Source organism: Gallus gallus, chromosome 8 (genome assembly GCF_016699485.2).
Source record: "Gallus gallus isolate bGalGal1 chromosome 8, bGalGal1.mat.broiler.GRCg7b, whole genome shotgun sequence".
NCBI lineage: Eukaryota > Metazoa > Chordata > Aves > Galliformes > Phasianidae > Gallus > Gallus gallus.
Window position 1 is genome coordinate 5,403,279 of NC_052539.1, and position 20,879 is coordinate 5,424,157.

The window sequence follows — 20,879 nt, forward strand, 5'->3', positions numbered from 1 at the left end:
CCGCAGGACACAGCAGGGAACATGCAGGAAGCCCAATGGCCCCAGACCAGACCCACCATGCCCCCCCAGAGCAGACCCATCTTCCCACCTCCCCGCCTTTCCTGGTTGCCTCCAATGCATGGAGCTCTGGCACCCACATCCTCCTAATTCCGCTGTGATTAATTGCTGCCGGATAGGACAAAAGTAGAAACTGCCTTAAGGGTGGGGTATTTTAAGGTGCTTTCTTTTTTTCCCCCTTCACCATGTTTCCTTATTTGTTTCCTTTCTTGCTACTGGTGTGATAACTGGAGAGTTATTTGGAAAATTCCTATTGTTTATTCTAAAAGTCTAGGGAAAAACACAAAGTGCAGCTAGCCACAATAACCGTGCACCTCTTTAGGATATTTTCAATTTGTGACTTTTTAAAAGGCAATTACCTCACTTTCTGAACTGGATAAAATAAGTCTGGACACAAACAGCACATTCTTGATAAAATCCTTTTGGCTTTCACATGCGTCTTCCAACTGAGCAGTCTGGGTGGAACAGTACAATATTTTTAAGGGCTTTAACAATTCAAACATCTTAAAAGAAGCTGTGCCAAGCTTCAGATTGAGTTCTCTTTGAAAAGGACTATAGTAGATGGTAGGGACGGCTTGGTTTTCCAATAAGCCATACACGCAGTGAACACATACAAATCAATTTCAAAAGGTTAAATAATTCTTATGCAGAAAGCCAACTCTTTCTGACATTAAGAGACTCTTTTATTCTGGGAAGTCTCTACATTAAGGGCTGCTAAAAGCCAGGTGGACATAGTGGGCAGGATCTTTCTGTACATGCCCAGCTCTCACATCTTGGCCACTGTCAAGAAGAGACTTCTACGCTGTAGAATCATCATAGAATCATTAAGGTTGGAAAAGACTACTAAGATCATCTACCCAACCATCATTCCACCCCTCCTACCATGCCCACTAACCATGCCCCTCTGTGACACATCTCCAAGGTTCCTGAACACCTCCAGAGATGGTGACTCCACCAAGTCCCTCTTGCAATGCTTGACAAGTCTTTCTGAGAAGAGACTTTCCTAATATCCAACCAGACCGTCCCCTGGCACATCTTGAAACCATTCCCTCTCATCCTCTCACTGTCACCTGGGAGCAGAGGCCAACATATGAAAAATAACCCCGAAAAAAAAAAAAAAAAAAAAAAGGTACTGTAAGAAAAATCAATCAGATGTCCACTGAAACCAACAACTTCTGGTGACAGTTTGTGTGGGAAGCAGCACGCTGTGCCATCGATGCAGAGGTAGCAAATGCCACTGTGTCTGCATATGGTCAACACTCTACAGAGGACAGGCGGCAAAGCCAACCCTGAACCCAGCTCTGTTCCACCCTTGAAACATCAGAGCATCGTTCTTCCCAGCAAGCTGTCAAGGGAGCCCTCTGGCAACATAAATTTTGGGGTGCCCTTGCTCCGTGGTCAGCTCCAGTCAAAGACATCTTATCGTCGGCCGTTTCCCCATGCGGCACAAATTCATGTCCCTATCATTAAAGAGACACATGGTTTATTTACTCATTACCATATCCAGCTGTTGGCTTTCCTTCTCCCCATATTTCAGGGAAAGTAGTGATTTGACATAAATAATACCCCATTCAGCTATGGTCTGAAAGATATTGTAAATATTAAAAAAGTCTTCAACTCCAATAGCTCTTTTCGAGTGCCCCGTCCAAACCCTACTTAGTATGGGTGTGGGGGGAGGTCGGGAAGGAGAAAACCCAACACCATTACTTAAATAGCCCCATTAAAAGGAAGCACAGAGTGAATTACGGCTTTATTAAACAGATGACATTACATCGGGAATGATGAATCATAATGTTTCTTTTCGGGATTACAATGGTATATGACCTCTTCAACTGTAATCATCCGCCTCCTACTCCCAGCCACCATCAGGTGTGCCAGCCCCTCTCCTTGCCACATTAGCAGCAGTGCTGGGGATCTGCGGGCATCCATTTCCCTACAGCTTATCAAATGCCATGGCTTGCTGCTGTAGGGAAGGAAAGGAGGCTGATGATGCCTTTGGGAAGTTCAAAGCAGGGACAATCCCCCCTGGCCACCCCTGGTGCATGCACTGCTCTACCAGCTTGCCCGCAATAGAAGCGGGTCGTCACTCCCAAAACACAAAACATCAATTTAGCTGTTTGCTGGTTCTGTCCCATTGAAAATCTCTTATTACACTCCTCCAAATGCATCCCCTTCTCTTTCTTCATGTGTTTAAATCATAGGATTATAGAATCATTAAGGCTGGAAAAGTTGACTAAGATCATCAGGTCCAACCATCAATCCACACCGTCTCCTAGGCAGCTCACACATATGATCAGAAAGAAATTACTGCAATGCCTCCTCATTGCAAGGTTCAGGACACCTTTAAGGGCAATGGGAGCCACGCTTGTGCTCAAAACACTCCAAAGTCTCTCAGCCAAACCAGGTGCAGCAGAGCTTGGGAATTTGAAGCAAGCTACAGTGCAGGTCATTCAGGCCAGCACCAACATGACACAGCTGTGCAGAGAGGAACGCCTCCCCATTAAGTAATAATTGGTTGGAATTACAACTTTTCGAATTTCAATCCATCTTCAAGTTGAACAGTAGACATCTCCACTGTGATGTGTGCTCCAGTGTTCCCCATTCTGCCGCACACCTGGATAACTGGAATAGGAACAAAGCCTACATGACCTAGTGGGTGGCAATCCTGCCCACGGCAGGAGGTTGGAACTAGGCAATCTTTAAGCTCCCTTCCAACCCAAACCATTCCATGATTCTATGATTCCATGATTCTAAATCACCCCTGCTCCAGGATGAGCGTGGCAGGGGGTTTTATGGATCTGCAATAAGGGAATACCAATGGAAATCAAATGAGCGGGCAAGTGTGAAACTAACAGCGAGCCCCCCTGAAGTCAGGCTCCCTTTGACATGTTGGTCCTTGCAGGATTGACAGAAGCATCATTAGTAGAAGACCCGGAGCAGAGCTTAGGCACTGGAATGGGCTGCCCAGGGAGGTGGTGGAGTCACCGATCCTGGAGGTGTTCAAGGAACGTTTGGACGTTGTGTTGAGGGATGTGGTTTAGTGAGAACCATTGGTGATGGGTGGATGGTTGGACTGGGTGATCCTGTGGGTCTTTTCCAACCTTGGTGATTCTGTGATTCTATGATTCTCCCTCCACTCGCTTGGAGCATGGCTTAAATCAGCACTGATAAGTGCCCAGTGGGCACAGGGGAATTTGTCCTAACCCGCTCTTGGTCCTCACAGCCCCACAGGCACCACTGTGGCCCAAAATCATGGCATGACGTGTTTCCCATGTTCTGTATCTCTTGTCCTCTCAGGGTTTGCCTGCTGCCTATAAATAACCAAGAAAGCGTGACATCCAACCTCCCAGATAAAGCAGTGCTATGCCACAGCCCCACAGAAGCCAACGGCTTCTATTTTTACATGTTTGGTGAGAAGCACGTGTCAGCTATCGACAACACACACAAAAAAGCCCCGGCACTCAGATCCCCACTCCCCTTCCACCTTCTGCTCAGGCAGACCTCAGACAAGCACCCGGCGGCCCCATCTGCTCGTCACCTGCTAGCATTTGGGTAGCAGCTACGTCAAACTCCCGGCTCACGTTTTCACACGTAGGAGTTCGCCGTCTGAGTGATGAGGCTGTCTGTGCTCCCATTGTGCTTTGCCATCCAGAAGGTTTTTTGGAGCTTGGACAAAGGACTGCATGCCAGTAGCTCTTACATAAAGCATCAGCCTCTTTGCTCCCAGTTTACAGACTGGGAAACTGAGTTGCGAAAGGCAGAGAGACTTGCAACCTCCTGCATAGCCCTCTGCCTACAAGAATCCCTCTCCTATCCTTATAAAATGTTCCTTCTGTCCACCATGCTGCTTGGAAAATAAAAACACAACCCATACAATACTAAAACCTGCCAAGGGAACATGAGCTCTGCCTTTGACCCTTGGCGGTGGGAAGGTCCAGGGTCTTTCAGTAAGGCTGGTCACACCACGAGAGGTCGGGAGCCATCACTTCTGAGCTGCCATAGCAATAGTAGGTCCCCTTCCGTCTGCCCCCCTCCCCTCTTTAGCTCCTGGGACACCTGGCTTGATCCCTCATCCCCCAGAAATGCACAGCTCTACAAGAACCAAAGGCACATCCCTAGGAGAGCATCACTAACATCAGGAGGAATCACACAATGACTCCCACCCGGGGTGGGCAGCAGCAGCTACAGCGATCTGTAACAAAGCATAACAAAAATACACCTGATAACTAGGAACCTGGTAAGTGGACGGCTCAGATTTAGCCTTTACACATCAAAACCGACGATGACAATCATTTCTCTTTCCGCTGCAATTGTTGCAACCACACTGACTTTAATCGTAAAGAAAAAAATCCAACCCAGATTTCATTCTAGTCTAGAAAGTGAGTCAGCTCTCCAATCTTAGCTAGAAAGAAAGGCACTTGCTAGGATGGATGTGGGAAAATAGAGGGTTAGATTCACCAGGCTCCTCTTGGGTCATGCTAAAATTACTACGATTTAAGTTAATGAATAGATTTCCTTTTGTTCCAGCTCAGCTTCTTTCTATAGCATTACAGCCCTTATCCCAAGCTGGAAGCAAGCACTATTCAGATAAAACAAAGCACAGCTTTTCTTTCGCATTACCACCAAGACTTCTTCGTAATAATATTTATAAAATAGCTATTAAGATGGGAGGGGATAGTAAAACCACATCTGTACAAGTCAAGCTCCCAGTTTATAAAATACCAGGAATTAAATCTGCCCTGCAACACAAATTCCCACCCACCCATTTATTCACTTGCTTCAAAGCATCTTTAGTGGCAGGACCACATCCTGCTTGCTCTCCAGGACCTCTGTCTCATGCATCGCCCAACACAGGAGGGGGGGGGCTGTTATATGGGTCACTGCTTGTCCATTTGGGTCCGTGTACGTCCATTTGGACAGATCCCACCTCTCTACAGAGCAGGGAGGCACAACCACTTTGCTCTAAGCTCTCCAGGGCGAAGAGGGAACCAGAGACAGAGGTCACAGCAGAACCGCAGGTGATTACGACCACAGGACTTTGGCAGCCTCAGGTTGGCACCATCTGTGCTTCTTCCAGGGCACAGGAAAGCATTTTCTTGCGCAGCCTTTGGCAAGAGCCATTTCCTACCTTGTGGTCCAGAGCTGGCCGCAAAGCCCAGTCACGTGCTGAGTCCTTTTCCTCCTCGTGGTGCTCTCCATGTCTGGAGGTCAGCAGAGCCCAGCGATGTGCAGTGGGATCAAAAAGAGCCTTTACGCATTCTCTTGGGGAACAAAGAGGTCTGCAGCAACGGACTTGGCAACACCACAGGCCTAGAAACAGGAATGAAAGGCTGTGATTGGAGTTACCCAGGACCTCCGTGCCCAGCCCAAAAAGACAGACAAAACACTGCCAAGAAACAAACTCCAAACTCAATCCCTAAAAGTAAATTTGAACCCTGGTGCATACCCAACCCTACCCTATGTAGCACCATGACCAGTGGTGCACCTCTCCCAATGGCAGAGAGGAAAAGACAAAACACCTGGATGCTCCTGGTTACTCTGACAGCATTCACTCTTTGTCAGCTGTTTTCAGCATCTTGATGGTGGGAAAGGGGAGGGAAAGGAGATTGGTGAGAACAGGAAGAACCACTGTATTTATCCAGGCTGACACCCCACGTAACATCAGCCAGAGTATTTCAGCTCTAACCCATGTTGTGCCAAGTGGTGACACTAATAGGACAACAACGGAGCAATTAAAAGGAAAGTAGAGACAACGAGATATCAAGTCAAAAAGGCTCATGGACAAGAGACAGAGAGACCTAATTCTTGCTTGTTTGCTTTAGTGAGTGGAATATTGTCAGACAGATACCATGCTCAGGAAAAACTGCATTTCTGTGTCACCAGCAATTAGTGCCTTCTCCTTCAGAGGCTGGAACCCTCCTGCTGTACCAGGTTTCTCACGTGGACCCTATAAAAAGCACATCAGGGCACGGAGTGCACAGCATCCCCCTCTGCACACAGAGAAGCAGCTGAAACAAGCAGCTGCTGCTGCACTGACTCGCATGTAAACCTGATCACAAGCTGTGGGAAATGAGAAAGTGCAGTGCCCTAGCTAGGGATGGAGGCATGGGGAAAAAGAGGGAGGGCCTTTGTGGAGGCAAAGAACAACACGCTGAGGTCTTGGTCAGGACAAGGTCTGGAAGGTAAAGGCAGAGAGAGGGGGTAGCCAGTAAGCACGGGCAGACTGGAAAGCTAGACACCAAACCTGGCGTATCGCAGCAATTGAGTGAGGAAGAAAAGCAGGGCCAGAGGCTGTGTGTCCAATCACTGCTTTCACTAGATTAAAAATGTAAATTCTCTGTGTAATAGCCTGGCTTGGAGATATCAAGAGTAGCAGGCAATTAGGAGTAATGAAGTAGCAATGACAGCAGCAGCGGGCAGACATCTCTGGGAAAGGAGTAGGTTTGAGAAGTAGGGATGTCAGGTCCAGCTCTCTGTATACTTCTTTGCCACTTTAATGCTTTCCTATTGAACATATGATATCACATTTGCTCTGGGTTAATGGGACCCCTGGCACGCTCAAGGGAAACATTGCTGGGAAGAGGCATGGGCGGTGTGACCTCAGAAAATGACGGGCACACGCAGTGCTGGAGCCAGATGTACACTTGGCAGCTGGATCCTTGGGGTACTCAAAGGTCGATTGCATATCGTATGCCCTTCCCCTGCAGGGAGCTAGAAGTGTCCCTTTGGTAGCCAGCCATGCACTTCCATGCAGCCAGCACAAACTTGATCCCCCCGAGATCGTGATCCGTCACTGCTGGGAAAACAGCTAAGCAGCTCCAAAAGAAACCAGAAAGTAAGTAAACGAGGGGGAATAGTTGTCCAGCACAGGGGTAGCCATATCACCATCTTCTACAAGCAGGCTAGAAGGACTACTTGGCATGCCATAGGTCCCCTTGTGCAACACTACCATGAGCAGCACCAGAGCTGGGCAGGAAATACCTGCAAGCTGCCCACTACCTTCCATAATGCAGACTGTGTGCAATAGCATAATGCCACACAGACGTCCATGTGGACACCCACCAGGAAGCTTAAATAGAGCAGAAACCCAAGATCCAGACAACGCCAGCCCAAGGAAGAGAAGAAAATTTCTTGGAAACATCAGAAAGCTGAAGACAGCGCTGGAAACAAAAATCCCCACACACCAGGGAAAGCTCGTGCAGGGGGGAAGACTGAAAAACCAGCTATGGAAAGGCTGGGGAGAAGGAGACAGAGCTACGTGGAGGCAACTGGGTTACAGGCAATCTTACATCAGTTTATGAAAATATCCCATTAATCTTCATAGCGCAATCTTAATTGCAAAATCTTTCATCAGCCTTGTTATTTGTGCACCTGTCACTGGAGACACTCGGAGTTGTTTTGTCGTCATTTCTCACACTAATTAGAGGGGCTTGGGGTGGTTTGTGGGGTGGGGAGGTGGGGGGGAGGGGGCTGTTGTTTTTTTAATTGTCCTCGAGCACAGCTCAGCTTTGCAGTAATGCAGCCAATTAGGGTCCTGCCCCGCGCGGGGCTTGCAGGCCTGCTAGGCACATTACAGAAGACTAGAGGGGTTGTTTTAATTAAATACCCCCAGACTAGCAGGGAAATATTTAGAGCAATTTAACAATCTGCTGCAGAGTTGTTAAGCCTCCAATATATCTGCTTAATGTTCATTTGGGTATTTAATAATCTCCCTACCTTATCTAATCCTGTTTAAATTTAAAGAGATGCATCTAAGCTGGTGGAGTAGCTAGTGCTTATTAACAGCCGCTGGTTATTAAAACATATTTGAGATGTCATCGCTAGCAAGCAGTCCCAGTAGCAGGCAGCAGAACTGGTGCCTGTGGATGTATTTCTTCCTTAAGCAGAGCTGCCCAGGGACGAGACCCAGCGCTTCCATCGTGAGCTCTGCTGCCATCGTAGCGGTAACACTGCCTTTCCAACCTGCTCCACCTCCCCGTGGAAGGGAGCGGTGGCCTTATTGCGTAATTAGTCAAAGCTACCAGTTATTTATTTTTAAAGCTGTGTTCCAGGCCCGCAGCCACTCAGACTGGGGCATCTGTAAACTGGATGTTTTATGTGCCCAGGTTAATGGAAGGCACGCTGTGTTTTCCTCGGCCTCAGTTCCTCACAAACTTACTCTGAAGTCCAAAGAAAATCGCTTGCCTGGGGTTGATCTAAGAGGCCAGAAAGACTTAACCTTGCAAGATTTTAGCCTGGCTGTCTTTGCTTAATTTGTTTGCTCTTGGGCTGGCTGTCCCATCCTTGGTAGTCTCCTTACCCCCATTTGACGTGCTGCCATTCTCTGCAGCAATGCCCTGCAGGTTGCCTCAGCCTCCTCTCTTCCATTGTCTCCAGAACCAGGTCCTTCCAACACACTACCAAGCACTGCCACTCAAAACGGCGGTCAGGGCAGGTTCCAAAATAACAACGTCACACACAAGAAGAGATTGTTGGAGAACACATGACTCACAACTGCCAAAAAGCAGATGAAGGGAGAATCAGGTCAGGAAATTCACCTTTTCCCACCAATAGGATGAGAGATAAGGGCTTTCAGTTGCACCAGAGGTGGTTCAGGTTGGATATTACATAACGTTTCTTCCAAGAAAAAGTGGTGGTGCATTGGCATAGGCTGTCCAGCGAGGTGGTGGGTCACTGTCCATGGAGGTACCCAACATCTTTAGGCTCTCATTTAATTTTCATCATAAGTTTGGTGTTCCGGTTTTGGACACCTTGTTTTAAGACAAAAACTAACCATTTGGGAAGGGCAAACCCAGAGGTGACACATCCGTCACAAGCGTTGTGCAGGAAAACAGTCACTCCACTTGGTCCTTATTGGTCAGAGAGCAGCGCCGAGGTGAAACACAGCAGCGACCTTCAAGCAGGATGCTGTTACAGAAAACAAACAACAGGGTGAACACCAAGGCTGGAAAGGAAGATTTAGGTCAGGCCTTGAGGCGGAGAGGAAGCCACACTTTTTATGCTTGTTCTGTTATTCTTCTTTGAAACCCAGGAAGAGGTTGAATAACCTCTATCCTTAAGGGCCTTTAAAAACAGATTAGTGCAGAAACGACATAGGTAGAGTTGATCTTGCCTTGGGGCACAGAGACGGATTCAAACGACCTTGGCAAGGTCCTTCTGATGCCTTTTCTTCTGTGGCCGTATGCTGTAGCACGAGGAACGCCGAGTCCTACGCTTTCTCCTCTTTGCTCTCCTTCAAGGGACTGATTATGGCACCAGAGCATCCTGTACTCTAAAAATGAACTAAACAGGCACAGATCGGTCCATCAGCACAGTACAGCAGAAGCAATGCTCTCACTTGTAAGGCTCCACGGTCCCACGTGCAAAAAGCCAACCCATTTCATAACCCTAGCAGATCCCCAAACTCAAGCCCTCCTCCACAAAGAAAGCCCACGGTTCCCTCTCCGGATTTGGATGACATGGATGACCGGAGGGGGAGCAAAGGGAGCAGATATTTTTTTGTTGTTTGTTTGTTTGTTCTTTGTTCCTTGTTTCTCAGACTCTGGTGTCATTGAGGATATTTTGTGGAGGAGACACATCAGCACAGTGACGGATCCTGTCTGGTCCCATCAGCACCGAGGCGTTGTGTCCCCAGAGTAACGCGAGAGGACTGCCGTTCCTGCAGGGAAGGCTGCTCAGCGGGAGGTGTCAGCCTGGGAAACACAACAATTGTTTCTCTCCGATCGGTTCAGTGGCACTTGGAAACTTTCAGTGCAGGGGAGAGGGGGAGAAGGGCTGAGTCTGAAGGCAGAGGTGTGCCAAGGACTCGCACCGAAGGACAGGGAGCAGACTTCACAGCCAAGCATCAACACGACGGTGGCCGCCTACCATGTCGAGGGAAAGGGAACAAGTATGCTCCAAGTGGCCATTTCCTACCAGCACGTCTTGCAGGGTAAGGAAAGGGGACTTCTGTGCCATTTTCCCGACAGCTGACACTTCACACCGTGCTCTCGTCACCTCTGTGTGCAGAGCTGCAGCCACAGAGCACAGATCTATTTAGGCTCTTGGGGGGGAGAATAAATATATAAATAAATAAATAAATAAAAGGATGCAACTGTTTACAATGTGATTTCCTTAATTCTCAATAGAGGATCCTATATGCTTCCTCCCCCATAGGTCACCGCGGGTTTAGCAGCGCGGTAGCAGGATGAAAGGGGTGGTGTGAGTTAACGCTGCAGTGCCCTGCAGCAACGGCTTCTGCTGTAACAGCAGGACTTTGCATCCTCTTTCACAAAAGCAACAGAGGACTTCAAACTCTCGGTGGCCACACAGAGGAAAGCCTCGTGGAGGTTGGCTGTTCTCCCTGCCGGTCAAACGGGGATGCAAGCTGCAGAAAAACAGAACTACCTGCCAGATGCACACACAGGCTGACACTGCTGTAAGACCAGCCACCGCGTCACCTCTGCTCAGCACCTCGAAGGTCCCAGTTGAGGCTATAGGTACAAGCAACTGAGGAAAACCACCTGCAAAAACCACCCTCTGCGCTCTGGTTACTGGGAAATGAACTGGGTTCTGGGCTCCTTCCCTGTAGGACAAAGTGGGATGTGCTGACATTGAGTAGACATGTATAAAATGCCACTTTTCCTTCCATCTCTGCTGCTTAGAGCCACCCAGGCCTTGTGTGCTGGCAGCAGGAGATGCCACAACACAGCTCTTCACTGGGTACAACACGTGTGATGGAGCTGCTTGTGAACAGCAGGCTCAGGGGGAGAAACCAGCAGAGGCAGGCACAGAGCAAGTGGTAATTTCTGCACTGTGCAATTACAGCTGGGAAGGAGTAAACCTCTGGTGCACAAACCTGCCAACAGTTTACTGCCGACAAGGAAACAAAACCGACAGTTGACACTGGAACAGCTACTGATACCCTGTAATCATCTTAAAAATAGACTCTTTGCAAACCTGCTTGTTAGTAGTGAGAACATATGCTCTTTTTAAGAGGGGGGAAAAAAAAAAAAAAACCCTCTCAGCATCTCCAAAGCAACATTTGCATTACCCAGAGCAAGTGTTTGGAGAAGCTGGAGTTGCAAGAGCCTTCCCAGGCCTTGCTCTGGCCCTGCTGGATGGCAACGACACAGCAAGATCTTGCACAGCCACAGCTCACCCACAGCTTGCTGTCCTCTCTGCGCTCAACACATCAGCGCTGCAGGGGAGAAAGGAACAAACATTCCCATGTAAGTGGATTTCATTTTGGTATTAGCCATTTAGAGATTACATCCATTTCAATTTGGGCAGGGTTCCAAGGTTAACATCCCTGCTCTTGTTAACGGTGCTACTAGCGCTTGCAAAAGCCCATCAGCTCGCTTTTACATCTTATTTGGAAAAGCCACTGCAACGTTGCACTGTGCACCAGGACAAGGAGAGGCGAAAGGCAGCTCTTGGGTGAGCAGGGATTTACTGTTTCCCAAGGACTCCTGGACACACCACTGTTCTCCTCTACCACCCATGAATACGCGCATCATAGAACGTTACCGTAATCGTACAGCCACCACAATCAGAGAAGAAAAACCTCTGTCAATGAGGCATACAGCATAAGGGGGGAGGTAAAATAAGGGGAGTAAAAACTACGGTAGAAGTTGTTCTTCAACAGTTGGAGATGAAGGTCTCCAGCCAACAGGTGACACCCCAGAAAGCAGAAGAACGGGGCACGATCTGATTAACAAGGAGCACAGACTTGGTTGGTATACCTGCCAGACTGGAAAGGGTTTGGCTACACACCAGCAGGAGACCATCCTGCTGCATGACCCCACCACCTGGGCAGGAAGACAGCTCCTTCACCCAGGGTAAGCGTACAAACAGCTTTCACCGAGCCATCCTCAGATGAGCTCCCACCAGTCAATACTGCCAGCATGAATTATTAACCAGCGTGTCACTCAGCCTCAGAAGCGGATACATCCCCACCGCACAGGAAAAAAGCTTTTAGCAACATACCCGTGTCAGCAAGCCCAGGGTGCACTTGCCAGGCGCCCTCTCCCACCTCCCTGCAGAGCTGCAGGAGGGGACCCGCGGTGGGCTGCTTGCTGGCAGCCCCAGCAAAGGTGCCACGCTGCCCCACACCTCCTCTCCCAGATCCAGCAGCTCCGTGCGTGGCTGCATTAGCTCAGCACATCCACCTGTCACGCAAGCCACTCGTTTGGAAAATTATTCTGCTGGAGCATCGCTGAGGACACCTTGCCAGTGAAATATCAGACAACATCAGGCGGTGTTTACTTGCTCCAGTGCAGATACTACACATTTATTATTTACACTTTGCAGCGTATTTCTAGAGTTATGTCAATAATACGGGGAGTTATCAAGTGATCTGTTTGCAGTCAGTTGAAAACTGCCACGATTCCCAGTTTGCCTGAGGAATTTTAGGACGGGGATTTACCATTTCACATGGGCTAATCCACGGCACGAGAAACTGGGGATCTAAGCAGCGTTTGTTTGGATCTGCCAGACCTCAGATTGAGTTTGCATTGCTTACCTCCGCCGCTTCCAAGCAGAGCCAGCCCCAGGGGGAAGGAGGGCTCCTGAAATGGTGTAACAGCAAAGCCTAGAAGGTCACCCGTAGCCCCAGGTGTTGGAAGAGGTGCTTGGGTTGACTTTCATAGACGGTTCCAGGTGTACGTAAAGCAAGACAGAAGTGGGAAAAGAATTAGGCCAAGCTGAAGGGTCCTATTCTGTAGTCATGGTTGGAGTCTGATTAATGCACAGTGGTGCACCGGACACCAGGCTTAAGATGAAAAAATCCTGTTAGCTGCTTATTTGTTAACAGTGAGATGCAAAGTCCTTCCCAGGTGCCATCTCTTCACTCTTCTCCTAAACACGAGAGCTCCTTCACAACACATCACCAGCCACATCCCACCACCCCAGAGCCACCCTGGCATCACAGCTGCCCACATCCCTGCCTGAGCTGAGGTCAGCTCTCCTGTACAGCACAGCACCCAATGGGATGGGGCAGCCCATCTGGCCTGGAAGAATTTGGAAAGACCAGGCCACGCACGTTTTCCCCCATCTTTTGTGCTGCCTTTCAACAGAAGCTGGGGAAACAAGGAGCACTTCCAACCCAAAACATGGCATATGTTTATTAATCCCCCCATTAAGAGCTGACTAGCACGGAAACCAGCAAACATTCTCTCTGAAAAGGCGGCTTCTTTGGAAATGAGATTTGTATATCTAGAGGAAACAACTTCAGAGAAGTCCACTGGATGGTGCAAGCTCCATACCATTTAAGGCTGGTGCCAGCACTTTCACCAACAGCACAGGCCAACCACTACCTCTCTCCTTCAATGCAATGGACCACTCTGAGTGCCAAAAAGCAGCAGTTACCCCAGAGAGCTTAAGTCATCGTTCAGGAGCTTGAATGAGCAGCCAGCAACCAGGTGGCACGGCACGCGCCATCTCTAGCAGCAGCTCTCTGATGCAGAGAAATGACCCTCTGTCCTTCCCCCCTCCCACATTTTTGATTATCAGAAGTGCCTCGGCGGTTCTGGCTGAAAGATCAAAGCACCCAGCCAGGCGCCTACACAGAGCCACCGCGTATTCAGGAGCCATGCTCTGCTGCAAGTCCCATTTGCAACAGGAGGAAGGCTTAAGGTTTGGTTCCTGAAAAGTCCCTTTTCATCAGCATCGGGCTGGAGCGGTGCTCGCATTCAAACCAACTGCAGCTCAGCAGCACAGATCTGAATACTTGGCCAGGTAATAAGCACCAAGGCAGTTGTTTTTATCTTATTCAGTCAACAAGAACATGGAAATCAATTTTTCCCAATCTCAGTTATGGCTAGAAATCCATTCCTTTTAGGCCAGCTACAGGATTAATCTATTGAATGGTTTGCGGGCATTTTGCTGACATATAAACATTTTAAGAATACATTATACTTTCCTCTCTCCCAGTAAAGCATTAGTGCTTTTTTTTTTCCCCTTTCCTATATAAACATCTTCGTTCGGGAATCCATGAGACAGGACGTGCATCTGTGCAAACAAACCTCGTGTCTGCAAAGCTTTGCACTGCAGTTGACCATGGATTCATAGCATCATTAAGGCTGGAAAAGACCTCTAAGATGCCCAACCCCAACCCATCCTCACCATGCCCTCTGACCATGACCCTCAGTGCCACATCTCCACGGGTCTGGAACGCCCCCAGGGACGGTGACTACACCACTTCCTTGGGCAGCCTGTTCTTCTCATAGAATGCTGAGAACCTGATCATTTGTGGCCTTTGGTCTCAGCAGGACCACAAGGCAGTCTGCAGACCTTCCAGAAGAGGTTGGATTAATAGCATGGTAAATGGTAGCATTTTTTCCCCCACTTTACAGGTATGGAAACACAGGTAAATTTTCCTCTTTCTCCAGTGTAATCAGAGCTTCCAAAGCTGAGAAAGGCTTTCTTCCTGATAACACCGTACTTACAGCAGTAGAACATTTTCAGCTCTCAAAGAGTTGTTTCCCACCCAAATCAAGGGATGCTCTGTTCCATTGCCTGCCCATTCCCACCTGAAACACAATCTAAATTTTCATTTGACCGATATCACAGCTCCTCCACACCCACTCTCCAGATGTCAGGATTGCTTCTAAAACTTTCTGCAGGTGATGGATTTCAGGCCAAAGGCTAAGATTCATTTTAAAATGATCTCCACAAAATTTGATCTGGGCAGCAGTACCGAAATGGTTCTGTAAAAACAAAGGACAATAAAGCAATTACGTGCCATGCAAGAGGACAGTAGAAAGTGAGTGCATCCATCTCACCACAGCTGTCCTCTCCTCCTCCAGCAACCTGAACCCAACAGACTGTGTAGATCTATTTCTCATTACTGTGGAGGACGCTACAGGTATTTTCAATCCAGTTAATAATGTGTTACCCTGGCCAGAAGGGACATAACTTGTTATAAAGATGTGACAGCCCTGCTTGCTCACCTGTTCACATTGCAGTTCCTTCCTTTCCCCGACGCACCTCTTCAAATTTTTGTCCCTCTTTGTTTCTGTATCATTCACCTGCAGGGCCCAGGTAAAACAATTCCCTGTGCTTGCCTTCAGCTAGGTCTCCAGCTGCCATCAGCAGCACCCAATCCGTAGGTAAGCAACTCTCCAAACAGCACTGCTGCAGAATCATAGAATGGCTTAGGTTGGAGGGGACCTTAAAGATCATCCAGTTCCAATCCCCTGCCATGGGCCAGCTTGCCCCCTATGAGCTCAGGCTGCCCAGGACCCCATCCAACTCAGCCTTGAGCACCTCTAGGGATGGGGCACCCACAGCTTCTCTGGGCAGCACTGCCAGCGCCTCACCACTCTGTAGGCTGCAGTAGGTTGTCTTCAGGCTTTCCCAACAAGTCTCTACTGCCTGTGCCGTGACACAGACCAGGCACGAGGCATGTAGACAGCTACACCACCCTAGGATGCAAGTCCTCCCATTGGGAGAGCAATACGCAACGTGCATGTGCTGTGCACTGTCTGGAGTGGAGGAGGTGATGCTCAAGGACTCCTTTGTACTACAATATAGCATCACTGGAGAGCTTCCATCAGGTTCTCTCATCTTGCCAGGACATCCAAGACAGATCCACAGTAACTGAATAATCAATTAATCCTCCTGCAGAGCTCCATTTACATAATGAAAACGCAGCCTCCCAATATACCACTATTTTTCAGTTGTCTAGACCAATATATCTGTCCTGTAGTTGGAGGGGGGAGACCTAACACAGCTTCTATTACAAGTGGCAGAGTTCCAGCTGAAGTCACGTGGTGGCAATAAAACTTCTATTGATTTCATGTAAGCATTTAACCCTAGCAGAGCGCATATTGCTCCAACAGCCCACAATGGACTCTGCATCCAGCAACCCAGACTGAATTACAGTTGCACCTCACAGGGCACTTGGGGAATCTCTTCCCTTTCTGCCTATAGCTCAGATAGAAGCAATAGGCACGCAGAAACTTGACAGGCTTCACTGCATGCTTTGAAATATAGCAACAAGTTTGGGTTTTTCAGTTCAGTACGTGCCATTTCTCTCAGACCACAAACGTGGGTCTCGTCCTATAGACTGCAACGATAAACCAAACAGCTGTAACTCCAGCTTCAGCTTATTTAGCAAGTAGGGACGTAGGGTTGGGGTGAGACTGTCCTCAGAAGTCTTATCCTAGACTGCAGACTACGAGCAATGGTGCTAAAGCATCACGCCTGGGCAATGCTGGCAAACCTCAGCCAGTATGCAGCAGAGACCGCAGAGTTGAATTTAAAACCTTTGCTCTTGCTCTTCCTTCAACTTCTGCCTCCAGAAATAGGACGTGAAAAGCAAACAGTCAGTGGCTCACAGCAGGGCCTATTCGCAGCTACTGGCTCCCAGCCAAGCTGGACAGGCTGCAGACAGGAGATCAGCAGAAGGCTGAGGTTCAGCTGCAGCCCTCAGTCCTGCCACAGCCTTCTGCAGGTCAGCAGGCAAATCGTTTTGAACTTATCTTCAAGCTCACAAAGCCAGCGCAAGGCTCCCATCCATCCCAGCCATTGGAAAGGGCACCAAATGTCTGGGCTGCTCTGCCAGCGGCACAGCTGGGGCACTGGAGATAGACAAAGCTTTGTCAGACCTTCTCCTGGGCAGGGCAGTGCCTGCGTGCAGCGTGACAATCGCTTCCATAACAGCAGTGGATCTGTATATATACATTCCCATAAGAGTGTGGTTTAAGCGAGCGTGCTCTGCCCTCCTCTGCTTGCTACAGGTTGTCTCCTGCAGCCCGCAGAAGCCCAGGCAAACCCATACATCCTGTCCGAGGGATTGCTTTGTGATGACAGCCACCTAACGCAGACTCAATGACTTCTGGCCGTTCCCCTGACCAGGGCAGGCACACACATCAGCTGCTAATTGCAGCAGCCTAACGCTGCAGCTGGCGGCACGGATGCTGACGCCAAACTGCACAGCTCCCCCAACCAGCTGACAGCAACGCTGAGCACAACTTGTCCCAATCCGAACAAGCAACTGTTGGGTCAGCGCAGGCAGCTCCCCCAGGCACTGTCCTGACCCTGCACCATCGTCAGAGGTGACAAAGCCTTCGGAGCAAGCACACAAAGCACCAGAAGCATCTCACACGTCAGCAGAGGCTGCAGCGTGCTGAGAGCCATGAACTGCCACGCTTTGGGACACATGGGACGGCCAGGCCCTGTGGGGACGGGACAGCCATCGTGTTAATTGGGTGGCAGGGACACGTCCTTAAAGTCTCCCATCTCCTCCTGCCCAGACAAGCACTGGGACAGCTCTTGCTTTCTGTGCAAGTACCAGTATTTGCCCTGATGTTTGCAGGTCACTAGAATCAAAAGGTTTGGGAAGGGGAAACTTCAAAATCCTTGAAAGCTAAGCTGTGTTGCTGGCACAGCCCAGCCTCAAGCTTCCAAGCCTCCCCACGTCCACCACCACACACTTCTCCCTTTGGCCACACAGCTCCTCAGCTAATGGCCCTCTCTCTTCTCACCCCATGCATGGAGGGAAACTGAAGAGTCTGGGCCTGCTTAGCTTTCACCATCCTTCTTGCTCCTCAAAATGCAGATTCCAGTTTCGGCAAGCAAAGGTCCCTCTCTGAGCTCCAGGAAACAGCAAAGTGCAGAGTAATTAAGATTCCCAGGGCTAATTCCTCTAAGTTTCTTCCAGAGGCACATTGGAGGATGGCAAATCTGGGTGCATATATCATCAACATGTGTCTCCGGAGGGTTTGGTGCATTTGTTTTGCCTATTTCCACCCCCAGACAACAGTTTTCTGCTTAGAGGAGACCACTTGGAGCCACACCACAGAGTTAAGGCTTCAGCAACCAGGAGGCTGAACCCTGGGCTGCTGCTCTCCACAAACAGGAGGACTAAGGGTCGGCGTTTTGCAGACGTCAAGTGTTCCTCTGCATAGTGCTGCCCAAGGATGACGCAGTGCGAGTCATTTAGACTTGGCAGCCCTGCATGCCCCAGGCATAAGTTTTGGCACAGGCTCCAAAGCCTGGGCAGCTTCCGCCTTCCTAGATAGCAGTTACACTCCTCTGTGCTCCTTCTGTCAATGCTTTGCCACCCTTGCGCTACCCTTCCCCTGGGGATGTGGTGAGCACAAGGCCCGCTCCCCTCTTTCAGAGCACTCAGAATGGCTGCTTTACACAACAGCTTTCTCTGCAGGCCTGGAGCTCTCGAGAACAGGCTACATCTGGTCTGACGCGTGTTTGGAGTCACCCTCAGCTCCCCAAGGACAGTCTGAGCCAAGCGTATGTTACCAGCACCAGAAGCATGTTCCCCACTTCCTAAACATTGCATCAGAGCGCACAATGTCAGGAGCATTTGGAAATGCATCGAAGCTGCCTTTGCATATGTGTGTCAGAGGACACGCACGCGTCCCGTCTGGAAGCTAGAAGGAAGGCCATCTGCCTTCCATTGAGAGCTGGTGATGGACACAGATTCTCGCTGTCGCTTTGGCTATGCACGCCGAGCTGTGCCCAGCTCCACAGCGTGCTCCAGAGCCACCTCCTGGCTGAAAGGATAACAGTCGTGGAGAAAAGTAAGTTAAAAAAGCCCTAGCAAAGCCAAACACCTACCCCAAATCCCAGCCATTTGCTTTACGTCTGCAAGGCGCTCTCCGTGACAGGTTTCAGCATCACTACAATCCAGAGGCACTATCCTGTTCCTGTTTCTAAATATGACCCCAGACCTGGGCTGCTGTTGGAGAGGTTACATCAGGGCTGTTCTTCTGCGGATCTGTGCCATTGCTTTCCCCAGGTCTGCTCAGCAGTGATTCCACTAGTTCAGGTTTGTTGCAGGGCAGCCCAGGCCAGCTCCCTTACAGGCTAGAAGAACAGGAGACAGTTATCCAGAAGAAATGTCCTTCAGTCCGTCATCACAGAGCACGAACAATTTCTCAGTTCACATCAGGGCTATTGCTTTCTGATTAGGCTTGCTTTCCAGCAAGGCCATTTTGCAAAGCAGCCACACCATTGCACAGGAGCAGAGCGTGACACAGTTTACAGGGAAGAGGTGTCCTTGAAGAGCAGAAGTTCCGCACAGTCCTACCAATGGCAGGTGAGGAGGTTATGATCCTACATCCTTCCCTGATGGCCAAGTGATGCCCTTCACGTTTGATGTTCCTTTGCACAACAAAAGGTACGTTATCTGACTCCCAAAGCACGGCGTATGGACACAGAGGCCAGTTAAACGATAAAGTGTCATACTCAACTCTTACAAAAGGTTTTCCGGCAGCACTGAGATCAGTTCTTTCAAAAGAAAGGCTTTTTTTCTGTCTTCTTTTTCACAGGAATAGGCCTAGCATCCAAAAAGAGAAGACAGCAACCGCCCATTTCAGTGCCAGGGAGCCACAGGACACCACAGAGCCAGGTGAGGCTGCACAGCAGAGTGGGAGAACCCCATCCCCAACCAGCCAGCCCCAGAATGGGACCAGATGACCACAGGCCACAAAGGTCTGGAGAGGTAACACACACGCAGCTAAAACCCCACAGCGAGGAAGCCAGAAATCAAACCCTTGGAAGGTAGAAACGTGCCAGACGAGCACCGTAGCCAAGAGTGACACCGGAGTCCTTATGATGTAAAATCTCTTCCCATGTTGCAGCATGTTGACCTGACAACATGCCATCAGAATTTCAAATTACGTATCTAAGAGCCCTTCTCCCTGTCAGGGAGCGTTTGAACCTGAAGCGAAGGCGGCAGCGGAGAAGAGCAGACAGGAGAGGTAATTACCCGCGGTCTCCTCCAAGAGCTGACAGAAAGCAGGCCCTGTGCTGGAGATCCTGGCCTCATTACGGGCTCTCCTGGAGGCTGCAGCTGCTCCTCTCGGCGGTCAGATGTGAGTCACGGCGTTTCAGAGGAGCGAGGAGAGCTCCTGTGAGCTCATTAATGGCTGCGGGGCCATCAGCCACAGCACAGCCACAGCCACGCTGGTGTCTGAAGGCAGAGCCCCAATGCTGCCCCTGAACGTTGGAGGCAGAGCAAAAGCCAGCCATGGGGTTGGCTTGCCCATAGCTCTGGTATTTCTTCCTTATATCCAATCCAAATCTCCCCTCTTCCAGTTTGAAACCATTTCCCCTTGCTCCGTCACAGCAGACCCTGCTAAAGACTGTCCCGTCTTTCTTATAGCCCCTGTAGATACTGACAGGTTGCTCTGAGGTCTCCCCAGAGCCTTCTCCTATCCTTGCCAAACAGCCCCAGCTCTCAGCCTGTCCTCAGAGGAGAGGCATTCCATCCCTTAGGTCATTTTTGCACCCCTTCTCTGCATGCACTCCAACAGGTCCATGTCTCTCCAGTACTGGGGACTCCACATCTGGACACAGCACTCCCGGTGAGGTCTCACAGTGCAGAGTAGAGAGGCAGGATGACCTCACTCACCCTGCTGACCACATTTCTTTTGATGCAGCCCAGGATACAGTTGGTTTTCTGGGCTGCGAGGGCACAGTGCTGGCTCACATCCAGCCTGCCACAGCCACCGGTACCCCCAAGCTGCATGGAATGCAACTTGCAGCAGCATGGAGACGGAAAGGTCCGCTCTGTGGCTGAAAGACTTGCAGCATCAGTGATCTGATCTCCCTCCTTAGCCCCAGCTGGAGGCTCCTCTGTGTGCTCCTCCAGTGGCCTCTCCTCACAGTGACCTCTGCCACTCTGCCCATCCCAGGGGACAGGAGGTAATTCCAGCTCCACTCCTGCTGCAGCCCATCTCCACAGCTGTGCCTACACGATGAGGTCGTGTGAGCCTGTGATGGATCACTGTCTACAAGGGGCTGAGCCACCGAGCCCCTCTGCAAAGCAACAGCCAGCTGCACGTGAACTACAGGCTCAGGCAGCAGCAAAAGCT

At 49.7% G+C, this 20,879-nt stretch overlaps 1 long non-coding RNA gene across 2 annotated transcripts in view; it reads right to left on the reverse strand.

Annotated features, from left to right (window-relative positions):
- The window catches only part of LOC121111407, a 93,533-nt gene extending 80,837 nt beyond the window's left edge, over window positions 1–12,696 (reverse strand). For both annotated transcript variants that reach the window (XR_006930819.1, XR_005861939.1), the window contains exons 1-2: window positions 12,560–12,696; window positions 5,186–5,367 (exon numbers count right to left, since the gene is read on the reverse strand). This is a non-coding gene — a long non-coding RNA (uncharacterized LOC121111407). The remainder of the gene's footprint in view (window positions 1–5,185; window positions 5,368–12,559) is intronic.
- Between the last annotated feature and the right edge of the window lie 8,183 nt (window positions 12,697–20,879).